The sequence below is a fragment of the Mandrillus leucophaeus genome, unplaced genomic scaffold (genome assembly GCF_000951045.1).
Source record: "Mandrillus leucophaeus isolate KB7577 unplaced genomic scaffold, Mleu.le_1.0 Scaffold110, whole genome shotgun sequence".
Lineage (NCBI taxonomy): Eukaryota > Metazoa > Chordata > Mammalia > Primates > Cercopithecidae > Mandrillus > Mandrillus leucophaeus.
Genome location: NW_012099210.1, coordinates 5770809 through 5780480, shown reverse-complemented (window position 1 = coordinate 5780480; position 9672 = coordinate 5770809). Strand labels below are relative to the sequence as shown.

Genomic DNA, 9672 nt, shown 5'->3' with positions numbered 1-9672 from the left:
CATTAACTCTTTCAAATCTCATTCAGGTTTCAACTTTTCAACTTGCCATGAGAATTTCCCTGACCCCCTCTTCAGAATTGCTCTTCTACACCCCTAGTCCCTGTACATCTTGTCCCCTTAGTTGCTCTAGGTTTGATTGTTGTGGTGGTGTGGTTGTTTTGTGACTGTGATTGTAAACTACTTATTACTTTTGTTATAAGTGGTTTAAATTAAATATAACAACAACAATCTTTGTAGTAGTATAATAACCATTCATTGTAACTAATAGTTGTAGTTACAACTAATAGTTACTGGGATTCCGCCAATGAAAATAGGACACCTTCCTGGCCTGAGGCTGTGGGGATTTAAGACATAGAGATGGCATATACTAACTTATAAAATGTAAATTCACTGAATTTTTTGGATAAAAAAATAACACCTCACATTTTGACAGCACTTTATTCCATTGGATCATCACAAAATGGAGTTAAGAAAGATATCATCAGTCTTCATTTTTCAGATGAGGAAACGGAATTTAAACAAATTAAGCTTTTCAAGGTCAAATCTCTAGTAAACGAAAGAACTAGGACTATAATATGTCTCTGGCTTTTAATCTAATGCTGTTTTTTCTAAATCATTCTGCTACCCTTACATCAAAGCCCAGGTCACAGCAACTCTGATTTACTGAGGTACCGATACCAAATTGAGGGCAACCTGAAGCACCACTCATTCCAATTCATTTCCAGTTTGTACCATTCTTTTTCCCCCCTAGCTTCAAATTTCATCATTCTCTCCAATAACAGTAATAACCAAGATTTATTGGGGACCTACTCTTGACCATCATTATACTAGTTTTACATCGCCCTGTTTCATTTATATCCCATAGTAAAGGAACTCAAGAAGAAGAATTGACAGAGAGAAAAAGAAAGAGAATGAGATTGTGTTTACTCAGTCTTCTTCCAGGAATTCTAATAAATCAATTGACTGACTAGGTTTCAATCATTCACATTTTTATTCTTTCTAAATGTATCCAAGATGTAAAGATATCTGCTATCTAATAGGAAAGATGGAAATCATTCTCTCTATTTGCACTCAGAACAGAATTTCTTAAGCCTAACAGAAAAGAAAGTACATCATTCATGTCCCTTATTTCATAGGACCTCTTAAAGTCCCAGGAGAATGTTCTGTTCATTAAGCAGTAAGCCTGGGGTTATTGGCAAAATTTCACTAAATCCTTCCACATCACTTACTGCTGGCATGGATTTCTGTGCAAGAGAGCACATATTCTCCATCCTGGTGAAATGCCTTGTACTGGCTAAAGTGCAAACCAAATTTCCTGAATCTTAACTCCTGAGGGGAGTGCCTCTCCTCATCTTATCATCTATAACCCTACACTCAATTTCCTGGTCCAACCCCCTGCTAGATCTGGTTCATAAGGGATTAAGGAGAGGATTGAATAGAGGCATGCTGATCTCTAAAGGAACTGAATTTACTTCCTGCACACTAAAATCTTACTGTCATGCTTTATTTTCTGAAGGGATTTTTCCTCCAACACCCTCAAATGAGATTGGGAACCCCTTCTCCAGAAACTGAAAACTTGCTTTTAGCCTGTTAATTCCCAAGTCACCGGAAAACCTGGTTACATTACCTGAAACAAGCCGAAGGGTATCACCAGCTTCATCTTAACTAGGTGGAATGATCACCAGAGATACCTGATTCAGAAGGTATTCCAATCGTCTCTCCCCAGAATGTGGCATGTGGGAGGGGCAGTGCTTCTCAGAATCCTCGTGCTTATAAAAAGGAACTGGATAAAGAAAAGAAACTAATAAAACAAAACAAAAGAAAACAAGGCAACAAGGGCAAACACACTGTAATAAAAGATAACAAACACGTGTTTTTTTTTTAATGCATGGGTTCAAGGATTTTTAATGCATAGATTTAGAAACTAAGGATAATTGATTCTAAAAGGCACTTTTTTCAATTTAACATCTCTAAAATCAGAATCATAGTGGTACAAAAAGTAAGCTGCATTTTACAATGAAACAATTTATATTGTTATGCTCTTATAAATAAGAAAAATAACAGTTGTCCAATATCTTACCAAATTATTTTGAGGTTACTTTCAGCACATAACGAAAATTTCAAATATCTTACCTATCAGACATTGACTCAGAAAAATAAAAACGGAATCTGGTTTAGGAAAAATAATTTTTATGCTAAAATTGTAATAAGTAAACTGAAGGCATTAGAACAGGAAGCAAAACCCTGGGGAGGTAATTAATGATTTAAAGTTTCTAGTCTGACTGGAAGCATTCATTCCACACACTGAAGCATAAAAATTATGTTTATGCTTATGATATCGTATCAGAAAATAATAAATGTATGAAAGTTATGTTTTATAAACATTTTAGATAAAATGTAAATATTACAATATAATTTTCCATAGAATTCTTATCTTAAGAAGTTGAATAGAGGTCAGCTTAAACCCCTTTGATGAAAAATCTTTGGATAAACCAAAATTCCTTTTTCTATTAAAATGTCACCAATACCAATATTACTAGATCGTGTACAATACCTACTGTATTATGTATTCTGACCCAGGCATCCGTCTTAAGGAACATGCTTATGGGGACAATCTCCGCTAGAGGCCAGCAAGACAATTTTAAGAGACTCCAAGTTACACTGAGGATGTGGTATATTTGTCAGTAGACTCAGACTCAGGAATCTGCACAATGGATAAATATGTAGGATTTATTAACATATTCAATTTTTAATTAAAGTACAGTCAATCCATTTAACAGTAAAGGACTAAAAGTAGAATTAGATGATAGAGGAAATGTGGAGAAGGTATAGCTGGTTGAACAGTGGTCTCCAAAAAAATATGCCAAGTCCTAACACTGGCACTAAATGTGACCTTACTTGTAAATAGATGTCTTTGCAGATGTAATTAGATTAAAGATTCCCAAATGAGATCATCCTGGAATTAGGGTGGGCTCTCAACCCAATGCCTGATTTCCTTAAAAAGAAGAGAGAGACTTAACAGACAGACACACAAAGAAGAAGTCCACGTGAAGAAAGAGGTAGAAAGAGGTCGGAATGGTGCAGCTACAAGTCAAAGAATGCCAAGGATTGCCTGCTGCCACCAGAAGTCAGGAAAGAGACATGGAACAGACTCTTCTGCGGTGCCTTTAGAGAAAAAAAAAAAAAAAATCCCTAACAGTTTGATTTCAAAAATCTCGCTTCCAAAACTGTGAAAAAGGAATTAATTTCTGTTGTGGTAAGATACCAAGTGTGTGGTAATAGGTTACAAAAACTCCAGGAAACAGAGGAGTTGAGAGTAAAACTGCAGAGAGAGGACAAAATAGGGAGAGAAACAAAGTATTATGCAAATAAGACGAGATGGTAGACTATGCCATTACTCACCCTAGAAATATAAGAAGTGCTAAAGGTAAGTAGGCAGCTTTAGCACTGGCTGCATTTTTTATGATAAAATAAGACTTTGTCAGGTGCCATCATATGATCTGCCCTTCAGTTTCCATTTCCAAAACAACGGGAAGTATAGCAGAAAGATTAAGCATATGGATACTGAAGGCTAAACTGCCTAGTTTCACATCCTCCTCCATTTCATAGCTTGTGTTTTGTATTTGTGTGTTTGTTTCATCTGTAAAATGGTGATGATGATAAGACATATCTCAGAGTTTTTGAAAGGATTAGATGAATTAATATACATAAAGTACTTAAAACACCATACGATCTATATATGTGTTTACTTTTATTATTCAAGGTATCGTTGCCATCAAAGTTTGTGAATTCTCTAATTTTAACTCAACAGTGTTACAGGTCTAATGCACAGATTTAATTTTTGAAGTGAGCAAATCATATTACATTACAAAAAGGATGAAAATAAGAGTGGGAACTCCAAAAAGGAGTTCAGGAGATAGTGAGAGAATACAGAATTGAATCGGGGCTCTGTTGAAGAGGCTGACTTCTCTGCTGTGCTCTACAAAACAAGATACCAGCTAAGGCGGCACTAAGAAGGGCCTCCAGAAGGAAGGTGGGGCACTCTAGGGCCATATGGTCATTTCAGAGGTCCATGGACCCACTTCTATAAAAAACATCCTCTCCTCCTATACTTTGTCTCTCTGCATCTGTAGTTTGAGATTATATTTATTATTTTTTTTCTATTTAGTTTTTTCATTGCTCCCTTTGTTGAACTCTCATTTTGATCCAGTTTCTTTATCTTCTCATGACTTTTAATTTCTTATTTTGTATTTTCCTTTGGTCATCATCAATATTATTTATATTGTGTTCACTTGGAAACTGAATGGTGATTTTATCCCTTATCCTCTTAGATTGTTTAGAAGTAAATCTTATGTATCACATAAACACATATTATACTCTTGCCCTCGCTTGCACCTTATGAAGAAAATCTTCCCCGATTTTTCAAAGTGTCTTCTTCACTCTTCCCTGATCTTTCTAAGTATCTTCTTTCATCCCTGCATTATATAAGAAGACCATTCTCATTCACTGAAACAAGAAGCATTTTACCGCATTTTAAAATATTGCATGGCTTGATAAATATCCCAAAGGGAGTACCATTTTTCTAGCAGTTTAATTCTTTTGAAAGTGTCAACTACAGTATACTGAAGTGTTAATGTTAAAAGAGGCCTTTAAAAAAATCTTTTAAAAGCATTTTGCACAAGTGTAATGGAGTCCAAGTTAATTTTTTCATTAAACATTCATGAAAAAGAAAATGTGGAAGAGCTCAACCTTTTTCACATGAAAATAAGATTTAAATAATCCAAAGTGATAATTAAATGTGGGTATTAAATAAATTGTAACGTAGTAGCAAATTTTTAAGTAAATTCTATTTTTTTCTGTACCAGATATCCCCCACAATTTCTACCCATCATCTCTTACCTTATGATAATATATAGGTAATACTATAATCATTTTCTTAAAAATATTGAGCCGTGTTTACAGCTTTAACTAAAGTTAGTCATATGAGCTAACAGGATCTCTAAGACTCTGATATTTTGTGATGATGTAAATTTTGCATTAAGGCTTTCTCCTTGGTTCAAAATCTAACTATAGGACCACTGCAAGTGTTTAGTAAATCATCATCCAGCTTTTTAATATACTCTAACTTTTCATAAATATCACAGAATATTTGGAATAGGGGAAAGAAGGGAAGAAAAGAAAGGGAAGGGGAAGAAACAAAAACCAAGTTGCATTTATTTTTACTTTGTGATCTAGCACAGTAATTATTTTGCCTACCTGTTGGAGGTGGACAGAGCTGAAACAATTTTTTTTAATTTTGTTCATATTTAAGAAAGTGTATAAATTTAACCTTAGAAGAGGAACTTCTGTTTGAGGTCTGGAGGTATATGTGACATCTGGGTCCCACGGCAAGAGAGCAAGACTACCCCACAGTTCTGTTTTCCCTGGGTTTGGAAGAAAAACAGCTGCTTCTGTGGCCATTCAAACCTGCTGCCATTTTGAGTAGTCTTCTTCCACACCTCCCTGAATTTCAAGCTCCTTGGAAAATGGTGCTTGCCATCTATACCTATGTAACAAACCTGCACGTTCCACACATGTATCCCAGAACTTAAAGTTAAATTTAAAAAAAAGAAAGAAAAGAAAACTGAAAAAACGAGAAAATGCTGTTTGCTTTATGAGGCATATCAGTTGTGTCTCTACGATCAAAATTCTGTTAAATCTCAAGGGGCAAAAAGCAGTGAGGCTCTGGGAAAGTTAATGTACCTCTTTCTCCTTGTAGAGCCTCCTCTTTCTTACCTTACAGATAGGCAACCAGTTTTGTGTGTTCTTGCCTCATGAATTTTGACTTTTGTAATGGAGTAAAAGACATGAAAGATAATGGCAAGTGTCCAGGAGTGTGAGCTTAGAGGGAGAAAGCTTCTGAAGTCAAGGAGAATCCCTAAGACAGGTAAGAGAACGTGTTTTTTACCTCTGTAATAACAGTAATCATTCAGATATGTGTAAAACATATCTAAAGATAAGGTCCTTGCCATTGAAGTTTCAAGGCTCATAGAATCCCGTGCCTCAAGAGTAGCAAAGTAGTTGAAGAGCTTGCATATTTAAAGGGGAATCTCTAAAGTTACCAGTGCGAGACAATGATTGGCTCTTCCCTATATCTCAGTTCTATGAGTGACTGTCATAACCCTTTTAGGGAGGGTCTTATTATTCAGATTAAATTTCCAAACAGTCTTGTAGGAGGAGAATCTCCATGTTAGAACTGGGTTGATTTTTAAGAAAATAGAGGAAAGCATTGGCTCCCACACACTGAGTTTGTAAGCTAAAACCTGTTAAGCTTTAAAGTGACCCTTATTGTGGGAATTCTGAAGGAAAACAGTGTCCTGTGGCTCTTGGAAGTTTAAGCAGAGATGGCAGGGGAAAAAAAAGCAAGCCATAGGAATAGAATAACAAACAATGTCCTTGGGTAAGAGAAAACCAAATGGCCAGAAATTGATGAAACAACAACTTTTCTTGAGATAGAGTTCATAAAAAAAAAAGCATTGATTTGAGAATGGATGTTGTACATCTCGATTTTATACACAGATCTACCTACAGTTTTACATGTGTGAAATACGAAAAGTCTATTGCATTACATGATTCTTTTCAACAAAGCTGCTCATGATCATTGTGATCACATACAGTGAGAAATATTCTGTATGTAATACAATATTAAGTTAGAAAAAGAGAGAGGTTACCTCTAAAATGAAACTTAGATATTTTTATACATAACTATGAAAACAAAGTATTCATTGATCCTATATGATCAGATATCTATTGGGTCAGAATAGCAGGAATAAAAAAAGAGGGAGACTGTTCATAATAGCAAAGACCTGGAACCAACCCAAATGCCCATGAACAATAGACTAGATAAAGAAAATGTGGCACATATACACCATGGAATACTATGCAGCCATAAAAAAGGATGAGTTCATGTCCTTTGCAGGGACATGGATGAAGCTGGAAGCCATCATTCTCAGCAAACTAACACAAGAACAGAAAACCAAACATCACATGTTCTCACTCATAAGTGGGAGCTAAACAATAAGAACATATGGACACAGGAAGGGGAACATCACACACCAGGGCCTGTAGGGGGTTGAGGGGCTGGGGAGAGATAGCATTAGGAGAAATACCTAATGTCGATGACGGGTTGATGGGTGCAGCAAACCACCATGGCACACGTGTACCTATGTAACAAACCTGCACATTCTACACATGTATCCCAGAACTTAAAATATAATAAATTTTAAAAAAAGAGGGAGATATGGTCTTGTCCTTGGGGATCTCACAAAGTGTCTAGGAAAGCCAAATCTATGAATGAATAATTTGAAAACAATGTATTTATCCAAATGTTAGCATATTTGGCAGAATGTTATAAACATCCAGAGAAAGAGAAGACTGACATGACAGGGAATTCTCCCCAAAGGATAGGGAAAGAATCAAGAAGAAATTCAGGCCATAGAAAGATCCTCCTAAACACATATTTTCTGTCAGATTTACTTTAACAATGGACAAGTACTGCCACCATATTCTAAATTAAAGTAAAAATAAAAATAACCGAAATAAGAACAATTGATGGGGTCTGTGCATCAATATTTGAAAATTTATATCACATATATGTTTTATTACCAAATTTACATTAGCACAGTAAACATGAAAGTCTAAATTTACCAGTGCCCATGGGAAGACAAAATAATCAACTCTCAGTATCCAAAATTTCTCTTCCATTTTACTCCAAGTACACCCTATCATTCACTTAAACGCTGGAATTACTACACATAATAAAACACATCCAAATTTACCCCAACACCAGAGATTCTCCCAAACTCTAAGTTTCAGCTGTGGAAAGGAGCAATTGAACAGACTTGATACTCAGACCATCACAAGTCTCCTAGGTAAATTCTGAAGGTTTGGTAAAATGATAAAAATCTACTCCCCAGCAGGAAGTCCAGTTGACTACCATAGTTAGACATGGAGCTCTAATCATTATTCAGCATGTCTTAGAAAAAAGTCTAAAATCGTGGGAAAACTCTTCGTTTTTTTCTTCCTTAAGTGGCACACAAGGAGGTGAAAACCTACAAAAGCCATTCAACACAGATCTTATTAATCAACATTAACTGCCTGCCCTAGGAATTTAGTCCTGGTTCTCAAAAGCAAATAATAAAAAGTAAATTTCATCACACAGGGATTTTTTTTTTTTTTGGTTGAGTTTACAAGTGTAGTAAAGAGATTAAACAAAATGGCCTTAAAGGCCACAAATGTCCAACAGAGAAAGCTTGCTTCCTAGGATTCAAATCTATTGCAAAAATTACCTGTTTTTATCAGACAGTTTTCTTTTGATTTCTATAAACTCGCTGAGCTCCCTTATACTCTCATTGCACACGAACCTTTATGAAGCTCCAATTAATTTCATTGTTTATCTAAGTGAATAAAACTACCATTTCATTGCAGTTAAATCAGATAAAGCATTCATGTAATTTTGATAACTGGTGCACGTGATTTTTCAGTATTTCTATGTATATGTTAAAGATATTTGGACAAGATTGTTAGTAGATACATTCTGATGGCTTCCCTGTGGTGTTAATTTCACCAATAAAATATCCATTTGGCATGTAATATAACAAATAAAAGATTTAGTTGGCATTGTTAGACCTCAAAAATGGACCACCAGAATGATTGCTTATATTCTTGCTCCATAATTAGTTACTTAATTATTGTGAGGGAGTTAATTATGTAAGTCGACTAAATATTATGAAAGGATAATATATGAAGGCTAGCTCATAAATTCTTTTTTTTTTTTCTTTTTTTGAGACAGGGTCTTGCTCCACCAGCCAGGCTGGAGTGCAGTGGCATAATCTCGGCTCACTGCAACCTCCGCCTCCCAGGCTCAAGCGATTCTCCTGCCTCAGCCTCCCGAGTAGCTGGGATTACGGGCGCCTGCCATCATGCCAGGCATTTTTTTTCTTTTTTTTTTTTTTTTTTTAGTAGAGACGGGGTTTCACCATGTTGACCAGGCTGGTCTTGAACTCTTGACCTCAGGTGATACTCTCACCTTGGCCTCTCAAATTGCTGTGATTACAGGCGTGAGCCACCATGCCTGGCCTAGCCCATGTATTCTTAACTTGGTTTTGTGTTATAATCATGCTCAGGGAGTAAACATTTCTAGCCAAAATTCAGCAATCTAGTTTAAGTATACAAATCAAGTTAATAAATGTATGCGTTGATCTACAATGGGTTTCCATCTTCCCCTAATACCTCCTGGTTCTATTTACCAACTAATTACCAAATCTGATCTTTAACAGAAATTAATACTGTTTTAAAAATAAGTAATTATTAATTTATAAATTAGGGCTGGGTACAATGGCTCACGCCTGTAATCCCAGCACTTTGGGAGACCGAGGTGGGTGGATCACCTGAGGCCAGGAGTTTGAGACTAGCCTGGACAATGTGATGATACCCCATCTCCACTAAAAATACACAAAAAATTAGCTGAGCATGGTGGTGGGCACCTGTAATCCCAGCTACTCGTGAGGCTGAAGCAGGAGAATCGCTTGAACCCGGGAGGTGGAGGTTGCAGCAAGCTGAGATTGCACCACTGCACTCCAGCCTGGGCGACAGAGCAAGAATAAAGAAAGAGAGAAGGAGGGAGGGAGGGAG

The 9672-nt window shown here is 36.2% G+C and overlaps 1 long non-coding RNA gene across 1 annotated transcript; it reads right to left on the bottom strand.

Annotated features, from left to right (window-relative positions):
• Positions 1-419: 419 nt before the first annotated feature.
• On the bottom strand, positions 420-4514 carry LOC105548090. The gene is made up of 3 exons (XR_001007342.1): positions 4384-4514; positions 2559-2704; positions 420-1783 (listed from the first exon to the last, which is right to left on the bottom strand). It is a non-coding gene; the product is annotated as an uncharacterized LOC105548090 (long non-coding RNA).
• Between the last annotated feature and the right edge of the window lie 5158 nt (positions 4515-9672).